Below are 9939 nucleotides of genomic sequence, written 5' to 3'. Positions count from 1 at the left end.
AAAGAGAAGTCAAACCAACTTCCCTGTTTCAATGAGAGATACCCAGGATTCAGTCAGCTGTAAATAAGCATAGAGTAGCCTGAATTGCTTTCCTTTCAATAGGGAGCAGGGACATAGAACCGGCATGCTTTATCTTCATAACTTCCCAGCCTCAGACTTGTCGGCAGAAGGGAGATTTTCTTTCTTACCGTAATTTTAATCAGCTGCAAAATAGAAATCCAAAATCACTTGTCACTGCTCATAACATATTGCCTGGTGCTACATCAGAGAAAGGATTGTCTGGTGGTAACTTGGATTAAGTCCCAGAAGCTCAGAAGACCCCACGCTTCTCATTTATTTATTTAGGAATATATCTGCATTCCAAATGATGAGAGAGATGGAGATACAAAGGGGCAGGGGTGACATTTTCAGAGGTACCCAAGGGCAGCTTTTTAAAGGTATTTTATGAGGCATCTTAAGAGTTGCCTACGGGAAATTTCAAGATGACAGGGTCGATCCTGTCTGGAGCAGGGGGCTGGACTAGATGTGACCTCCTGATGGCCCAATAAGCCCTACTTTCCTATGATTCGAAGTGGGCCAGAGGCTTATTGCTTGTTGAAAGGCATGAGAGTCAGAGGAGTCATTAGCTTGAGTGCTTTTTGAACCCCCATTGCTAAAATGCATTTGGGAGATTCCACCAGGGAAAATCTGGCCTTAAACAACCTGGAAGCCTTCACCCCATTTTCATGAGTCGTTTGTGAATTCAGGCCCAGATCTTCAAAGGTGTTCAGGAACCCATGCTGGCCATTTAGGTTCCACCAGCATGCCCAAAACCATGAAGCGAGTATTGGCCAAGCCTGAAGAAACCTACTTAAGGCTAATCTACACATGGATCAACCCAGAAGCAACTTTCAATTCATACCCGACCTTCATCTGAATCGGTTTTGAAGTGCAAACAAGTCCTACATTTCTGAGCTACTTAAATATTGAGGCCACCAAACAGCAAACAGGCTGCTTGGAGCTTAGCTCAGAATGAAATCAGGGGTCCCTAACCCAGGATCCTCAAAATAGGTGTCCACCACCTGCTTATTTCACCCTGGGGACCTGACCTACCTTCAGTACCTGCAGCACACACAAGAGATACTGGGGTCAGACTGTGCCAGAATTACCGGGGAGCTGTAACACTCACCTGGTATGTACAGACCTCTGTTCAACTCATCCCTGCTCTTCTTGGCTTGGAACAGGGACTTGAACACCCATCACAAGCAGCTGCTCCAGTTCCCACACTCCCGGCCTGGGTCTCTTTCAAGGTCACCAGTGCTATTTCCCTATGGTAGGTCATCAGTTCAAATTCAAGCTCGATAGAAACCAGCTATCAAACCATGCTACCTTTTTCAAGCAACAACTTTGTGGCTTGTTGGCCATTTTTACAGTGTGTTGGCCATTTTTATTGTGCAATAGTTACTTCACATGGGTAGCATGTCTAAATTTATTGTGCAATTAATCCGTTATTTATTGTGCAATTAATCCATGTGCTGGGGGCCTCAGTTACCCAACCACCAAGTATTTGAATATAGTAGCGTCAGAATGAGTAGGTAAACGGGGCACAAGACCTCAGTGCTACCTAAAGGCACGGGGGTGCCAGAATTGAACTAGGAGGGTGCCTCACCCTCCTATCCCCCATCCCTCCCCACTGCATCCTGCAGTGGTTTCAGCAAGTGGGAGAACAGAGGAGCAAGAGGTGTCACCAACTTTTTTTGCCACCCAAATTCAAGCCTCCCACATCCATATGAGGGTAAAGGATGGGAAAGACCTCCAAGGCTCTGGATGCCAGGTCAGTGCACCTGTTGGATAGAGATGATTTCAGTAGTACTTGAAGGCGGCAGCTGAGGAGTAAGAAGCAGTGTGACCCAGTGGCTAGAGCACTCTACTAGGACTCAGGAGATCAAGGCTCCGGTCCTAGCTCTGCCACTGGCTCACCCCTTGGGTGAGTCACTTGAGTAAGTCCATAGCTATCAGTCTTCCCAGTTGTAAAATAGAGATAACACAGGTCTCTCTTGTCAAATAATTTAGATGCGCAAAGTGGTATGAGACCAGAGCCACTGTTGAGCACCATGCAACCCCACCTTTATGCTGTGGCCCCCACCCCTCCTTGGGACAGGGACAGTTTTCAGAGGTAGGGTCATGGAGCTGCTCACAGATCCAACCTTCACAGCTCCTAGCTGCCCTCAGACTTTCTCAAGCAGCATTTCTGCTTGGTTCTTCCACCCCTCCCCCAAGTTTATATTTGAATCTACTAGAAAAAAAAATAGGCATTTTTTTGTTTCAAAAGAATGCTGAGCCTCTGATATCATCTTGGGAGCTGCGGACGATTGGGAGGGTTTTCCAGTGCCTCTAACTTAATATGGTCCTGCAGCTGAGAAGATGGCCCTTCATGATGTTTTCTTTGCGGTGCACCAGGTCTGGCTGTAAATACCATATTTCCTCACCTACAAACACACACCTTTCCCCCCAAAAAACAGCCGCTGGAAATTGGGGTGCACATTATAAGCAAAAAAATATGGTAACAGCAGGATTTATTTTGCTGCTGCTTCTTCAGTGAAAGCAACAGCAATTCTGTACCCCATCCACAGATCAATGAGCAGGCTCCCTAGACCAGGGGTGGGCAAATATTTCAGGTGGAGGGCCGCTTACTGAGTTTTGGCAAGCCATCAAGGGCCGCATGACAGGCAGCCAAGGGCAGATAAATATTAATTTTCTGAATTTTTTAGGGCCCCCACGGGCCGGATAGAATGGCCTGGTGGGCCGCATCTGGCCCGCAGGCCACATTTTGCCCACCCCTGCCCTAGACCCATGACTCACAGTAACTTCCTGCAAGGAAAGATCTTTGGCGGGGGGGTTGTTCTGCCTTTTAAAATCAAGATGCGTGTCTTATTCTAGGGTGTGTTGTATGCCAGAAAATATGGTATTTCACAGATGGAAGGAGAAAGTCCAGGGACCAAATGCTATTCTATGTAACATCCCTGCAACCCCAGTGGAAGTAAGCTTGTAAGGTCAGGCTTTCCCCTAGGGATGACCCTGATAAAGAGGGCTTCTCATGGCTGGCAGCTGAGTCCTGAACTCTCTTTTTGCTTGCTCTCCCGTCTGCTAATCCATCTCCAACAGGGTACTTCTCACATTCCAAACCGCTGAGCCACTTCCAGCAGTCGCTGGTAAAAAAGAAACACAGCCAGAGAAATGCTTCCTGCCTCCCCCCAAAATGAAGAATCCCTCCCACATCATAAAGCTGGCTTCTGGCCCAGCATTTAATCCCGGCCCAATGACAGGTTTAAGGTCCCCCTGTCTCATGACCCAGCGCTGCTAGAAATGGGAAATCACTGGGAGTTTTTCCTGATGAAGGGCTGCAAGATTTTGGTCCGTAATGAAGAACAGCTGAGCAGGCTGGAAGGAACAGTCCTTGCACTGTCTTTTCTAGAGCATCTCCCATAGATTTAAATAGGAGAAGGAAGGAAGGTGTGAAGGGATGAAGAAAAGAAAGACCAGCAACATCACCCTGGGCTGCAGCCCAAATAATAGGCCCAGCAGCAGTGGGTCAAGCCACCACAGGACAAGTGGGGCCGTGCCAGCACTGTCCTTGCCCACCTCCACACTCCCACCATCAATGGCCCTGTCCAAAGTCACCCCAGATTTTGCCGTAGGCTTCCTCCCTTCATGCTAGCCATACCCCCAAATTCCCTGGCTTGCCAAGAGCACAACAGGCTGGATCTGGTCCATGGGATGTATGGTTAATACTCTTGGTTTAAATTAATAAGACTAAGATAAGTAGCTAAATGCATTAGAATAAGGGCTACCAGGAAGGCTCTCCAAAGGTACCTGCATATCTTAGATGTGTAGGGCGTATTGAAAGCTGGGTGCTTAAGAAAATGTTTTCCCATAAGTAACTTCATGGTAAAATAATATTCCCATTGGAACTATGGGTTGGGGGGGGCAGTTTTCATTTTCTGTGGATCGTTTGAGTTCAAAACGAAGGCAAGTGCTCCAACTTTCTCCCTGGGTGTTCATTTTAAAACAACAGTTAGAAACAAATGTGTTTTATTTTGGAAAATGAACAAATCCTTTTTTTTTTTCAGTGTTGCTGTTGCTTTTAGGCATTTTCTCTCTCTTTTTTTCTGCCTCTTTTTTCTTCCCTCAACCAAAGGGAGAGGAAGATACAAGCGTGCTGAAATCAGGAAAAGACATTTTTCGCATTTTTGCCCATTTCCAGCATCTCTGAAAAACATGTCATGCACCTACTTTTGGGACAGGCCATCATCGCAGCCTGAAGGTTAGGTCACAAACAGGAGCGAGGAGAAGGAAGGTCCACTTTCCTTTTGCATGAATTGTTTTTGCAGGGAGGAAAATAATCGGGCTTCAGCATCTACATCCACTTAGCAACCTAACAGATGCAATTTGGACCTTCAAGCTTATCAAAGGACATCCGCACAACTATTCACTTTGCATTTTCTGGTAGATAAAGCCCTGACCAGTCCTAGTCGCTACATTGCTCCATCTCTATATGGGCAGTGGAAGGACAAGGGGCATACTTGGTTTATCTCTTTTCATTGTCCAAGCAAGAGCCAACATGCCAAGTATGGCAGACTGGGCTCAGGAGTGGTGGGAGCTTTAAGCCACCTGGAACAAGGGAAAGCAGACCATAATGGAGGACTGCATCAGTACATCTAAAGGAGGGCAGAGCTGAGCATGTGTCAGTGCCAAGGCAGGAAGCCAGGCCAGGGAGGAAGGATATAGGTACAAATCAGAGTTGGAGAGGACAAGCAGAAGCCAGGAACAAGCCAGGTCAGGTGAGGCTAAGAGGTGAGCAAAGTTTATGGGCAAGCCGAATCAGGGATATGGAGTTACCAGAATACCATCTTAGGAAGAACCCTGGTACCCAGATCCACTTTTATATAGGGAAAATATAGGGTCAGATGATAGGAGCCCACCACTCAGGTACCAGGAAGTGGGTAGACTCAGGAAATGATGCAGGCTTTAGCTAGGTCTCATCCAACCTCTGGAAACAGCAGCAGGGTGGCAGGTTGGGACAGACTGGGCGCGTCTACACATTCATTAATGCGCATTAAATCTAGTACCTCCATTGTGAAGTACTAGAAAAATGTGCATTAGCCTATTTTAATGCACATTAAAATAGGCTAAAGCACACTGAAGTGCACATGTAAATGCACCCACTGTCCTGCTAAGACCCTGAAGGCCCAACAGCGTGGTCTACTCACCAGTCTCCCGGCACGTCACAACTACCCATGTGGCTGGTCAGGGCTTATCTCTCTGTGCTCAGTCTCAAGCCGTTGGCCTCTGGGGATGAGCCAGCTCCTGTGATGGGGTTCTGCTCAGCATTTTTTCCCCCAGCGAACCAGCACAGCTGTGGCCCAGACATGCTCAGAGTCATCGTCTGGTTCCCAGCCGGCTCCTAGGCAAAGACAGCGCCGGACTTCGCAAGCAGCCATTCATCTGGCACTAGAAACCTCTAATGGGGCAGGTCAGTTCTGCTTGGCAGCAGCTCATTCGCAGGGCTCGTTGTGGCATTCGACTGGCTGCCGAGACCTCCCCCGGCTGCCATGCAGAATGACCGCCCATAATGTACGAGGCACGGCGCACACAAGAACACCCACTTAATTAAAATACAGGAGATATACTGCCGGAGACGCAGCCACAAACGGCTTCACGTGCAGCTGCATCTTATTCGAGGCATCTTTCATGCCCACGTTGATAGTAAACGGCTTTAATATTGAAATATGTGCCATTTACTAATCTCAACCCATCCCTGTACCAAAAATAAAACAACTCTTAGCTTGATGAAAGATACACAGAGTAAATACATTAATAGGAGGTAATTGAAAACGCATGGGCAATCTTCAAGCAATCATGCACTTGCATTCGTCTGTACGTTCGGGGGTATATACTACCCCGGTTGACACCAGACGGCTCAGTACAGCTTTACAAATCACAAGCTCGGTGTTTTATGGTGCGAGGTCTCCGACTGTAACAGCGATGTCATATTTAGATTTCTAATTATATTTCGAGATGCTCCAATGGCTTTCCCTGCCATGCAGCGGCTCTGAGCAATCCTCAGATCCGCTTCCCTCGCTGAACAAAGGTGGAAATTGTACCAGGAGATCAAAGCCGCGTCGGAGCTCAAGGAAAGCGAAGATGAGACGGCCTGGTCAAGGGAGAAAGATGTTGCCTTTATTTTTCCTAGGCCAATATGAATTTTACACGATCACACCCAGTGTGTAAGCATTCGGTAAAGGATGCTTTGATTTTTTTCTCAGGTATTTTAGCAGTTATCATTTAGCTCTTTGATCTCTTACTGCAACTGGGAACCTTATGAAAGCCGTGCCATGGAAATGGGTTGTTTCTATGTCTTCTGCAGAGCAAAATATTTGTGTCCTGGACCGGCTCGTTTCAACCCACCTTAAGAACATGCCTTGGTCACTGCTGCATCAGAGCCAAAAGGTGAAATTCTCATTAGCACCTAAGTGATTTAGGTGCCATAGTCCCCTTATTTGACAGTAACAGGCAGTAGGAACCTATAGAGGGTTGGGAGCCTAAATACCCTTTAAAAATGTGTGTCAATATCCCTGAAAGTAAAAAAGATCTAGGGTCCAATGGTTTGAGATCTGCCAAGGTATTTAGGTACTTCATGGGATTTTCCAAAGTGCTTGGTGTGAAATCAATGGGAGTTAGGCCTAGATCTGCAAAGGGACTTAAATGTAATACTGAGCATGGCAAGGTTGATATTTTACTCCATGTTTGATGGGGTCCTCGGCCTTGCGCCAGGCACTTGCCCTACTCAGGAAATGATGCAGGCATTAACTAGGTCTCATCCAACCTCTGGAAACAGCAGCAGGGTGGCAGGTTGGGACAGACTGCTCTCCAACTGGGCCCTACAAAAACCAGGCTGCTAAGCCAGAAGCCACCTCAAGTAGTCAATGGGACAAAAGTGCCTTCAGCCCTGGGAAGGGCAGGGTTGAAGTCCATTCCTCTACAACACCCAAAGACACGTCCTTCTTCTCACAAGCCTGAGGTCTCTCATGAAGGAAGGTGTCTTCAAGGTGCTGGGCCCAGAGCTGATGGGGGGAGGAACTCCATGTTTTTCACTGCATGGCTAGTACCATGGCAGCTGTGTTGGTGCACGTATAGTGGTGCCTTTGGTATTCACGTCATGGCATATTTGGGTGTGTTTGGGTCTCTTTTCACATTACCCCATTGAACGTTCATATGAGGGGACTTTATTTCAGCCCCAACTGATGGGTCCTGAGTAGGGTGGCCATCATAGAGGACAGTCCAGGTGTCCACTGTCCTCTATTGATACGAAACCAGATGCCTTTATTTCTCTTCAAGAGAAAAATAGAGGACATAAAGGCATCCGGTTTCAATTCAATAGAGGACAGAGGACAGAGTAGCAGAAAACCAGAATGTCCTCTATGATGGCCACCCTAGTCCTGGGGCCCTTTCAAACTAAGTGGGGCCAGGACCTGGCCCAGTGGGCCTATTCCTTAGGACAGCCATGGCTTATGGCCTTTCTTTTAGCAATCAAGGATGGGCATAGTTAAGACAAGCAGAGGAGAAAGGACCCTCCTTGCCTTTATTCAGTAGCTCCATGGGGGAAACCCTTATGCAAAAGACTCAAATTCAAGGTCTTCCTCAGCATGAGGAAGTTCAAAGCCACCTCTCTCACTAGCTGATGGTAGGCCATTGTAGGGTAGAGTGGAGCTAATCTCCACCCCAGATTTATACCTGATCTCAGCTATTCCCCTCTGCATAAAAGCAGAGGGAGAAGGTTGAACATGGCTCCCACAGCCTCCTGGTTCACACACTTGTCTCTGGGGTGGTGATGGTGGTGAGTGGCCCTGCTCCAAGGGCTGTTTAGTTATTTCCCCAATAGCTGCTTCATACAAAATACTGAGAGTCCGGACAGTCCTTTCACAGTCAATTCCCTAACCCCTAGGCTGCAGTCATCCTCTCCTTGACTTAAAGACTCTTTCATGCTTGTATTGTGACTGCTTTATTAACAGGAAGGGGTTGAGTGTACATCTCTCTCCTTCCCCCCCAGAAATTCAGGCCCCAGCACCACCTGTTGTTTGGTAGTGGTTGGGGCTCTTCTGGGGGTGAAGACATGAGCTGGACCCCTTCAGAGAGGGGAGAGCATGGAAGATGAGCTTTCCCACATTCTAGCTAGGTGGTCCAGCCACTGAGTTACTGGACACAGAGGTCCGAGGCCCTCCTGACCCGTTGGGCTGCTATGGTTATGACACACCATTTCCTGCAGCCAAAGGGGAGCGATATGGCTGGCATTACACTGAGCCATCTTTGACCCCCTAGCCTGAATAACTAGGTACCACTGACAGCTGAAGTGTCAACACATGCCTGGAGCAGGCCCTGAACTCACATCTCTGAAGCAGTAGCCAGACCCCTGTCATTACTCTGTAGATGAAAATACACCTGAAAATATTGACACAATCTCTATGGCTCTAATACATCAGTTCTAGTCGCCTCCTCCTAGCCTTATGTCTCTCTAGTTCAGTGGTTCTCAACCTTTTCAGTCTCAAGGGTCCTCTCGTTAGACTCGGCACCCTTCGGAAAACACTAGCTATCTGGGCTGTCACTTGTTTCTTGACTGCAGAAACCTACCGGAGCACTTCTTTGGTGGCAAAGACCTCAGGAGGACCCCAGCAGGGCAGTACAGTCTTCACACTCTGGATCCCTATTGGAAATCTCTAGATTTATCTTGTGAATCAAGGGGAGATGTTTGCCCAACTCACAGCGCTAACATTGCACTGCATCCCCTTGAAAGGATCCCAGGGTGGGATGCACCCTGTTGAGAATCATTGATGTAGCTACTTTAAAAAATAATCTTGTTTTTCCCTTAAAGCAAGCTAGATTTTCCATGCCAGAAAGGTGATAATCACTTGCTTTCCGGTGCCCTTCCGATTCCTTGTGTCTTGAGGGCGCCTAATGCCATGAATTTTAAACTCCTTACAGAGTCCTGCTTTTGCTCAAGATTCTCAGAGGACTCAACATCTGCCCATCATCAGGATTTTTAAAGACTCAGTAACCCAGTAGGGAGCAGAGCATAACTCTACAGGTCACAGCTAATAACCATTAACAAGCAATGGTGCTTGTAGGTGATTGCTAGGAATTTTTTTATAAGACTTTTCCAGATAAATTGGCCACCTACAGCCATAAATACACAGAGTCCAGGCTTTCGGCCTCCCAAATCATGGCTCTGTCTATGCTAGACTTGTTTGCCTAAGATTTCCAACCACCAGTCATTCCAATAATGACTATTATTTATAGCGCAGTCTCACCGATAGATTTCAGCTGAGATCGGGGCCCTGTTGTGCTTGGTGATGTACACAGAACCATAGAAAACAAGGATTGGAAGGGACCTCAGGAGGTCATATCGAGTCCAACCTCCTGCTCCAAGCAGGACCAGCCCCAACTAGATCACCCCCCCTCAAGGCTTTGTCTAGCCAGGTCTTAAAAACCACCAAGGATGGAGATACCACCACCTCTCTGGGCACCCTGTTCCAGCATTTTACTACCCTCTTAGTCTGAAAGTTTTTCTTAATATCCAACCTCAGCTTCCCTTACTGCAACTTGAGCCCATTGCTCCTTGTGCTGTCTGTGCCACCACTGAGAACAGTCCAGCTCCATCCCCTTTGAAACCTCCTGCAGGGAACTGAAGGCTGCTATTAAATCCCACCTCGGTCTTCTCTTCTCCAGACTAAATAAGCCCAGGTCCCTCAGCCTCTCCTCAGAAGTTATGTATGTGCTCCATCCCTTGACCCATTTTCATTGCCCTCCACTGGACTGTCTCATAGTGAAACTATCCCATTCCTTTCAAGCTTCCAGTCCAAAGAGACAAAGAATCTAAATCCAAAGTCTAAAGACACAGGCAAA

The sequence above is a fragment of the Alligator sinensis genome, unplaced genomic scaffold, assembly GCF_000455745.1.
Source record: "Alligator sinensis unplaced genomic scaffold, ASM45574v1 scaffold149_1, whole genome shotgun sequence".
Taxonomy (NCBI): Eukaryota; Metazoa; Chordata; order Crocodylia; family Alligatoridae; genus Alligator; species Alligator sinensis.
The sequence above is the reverse complement of the archived record's forward strand: the minus strand, read 5'-3'. Positions refer to the sequence as shown.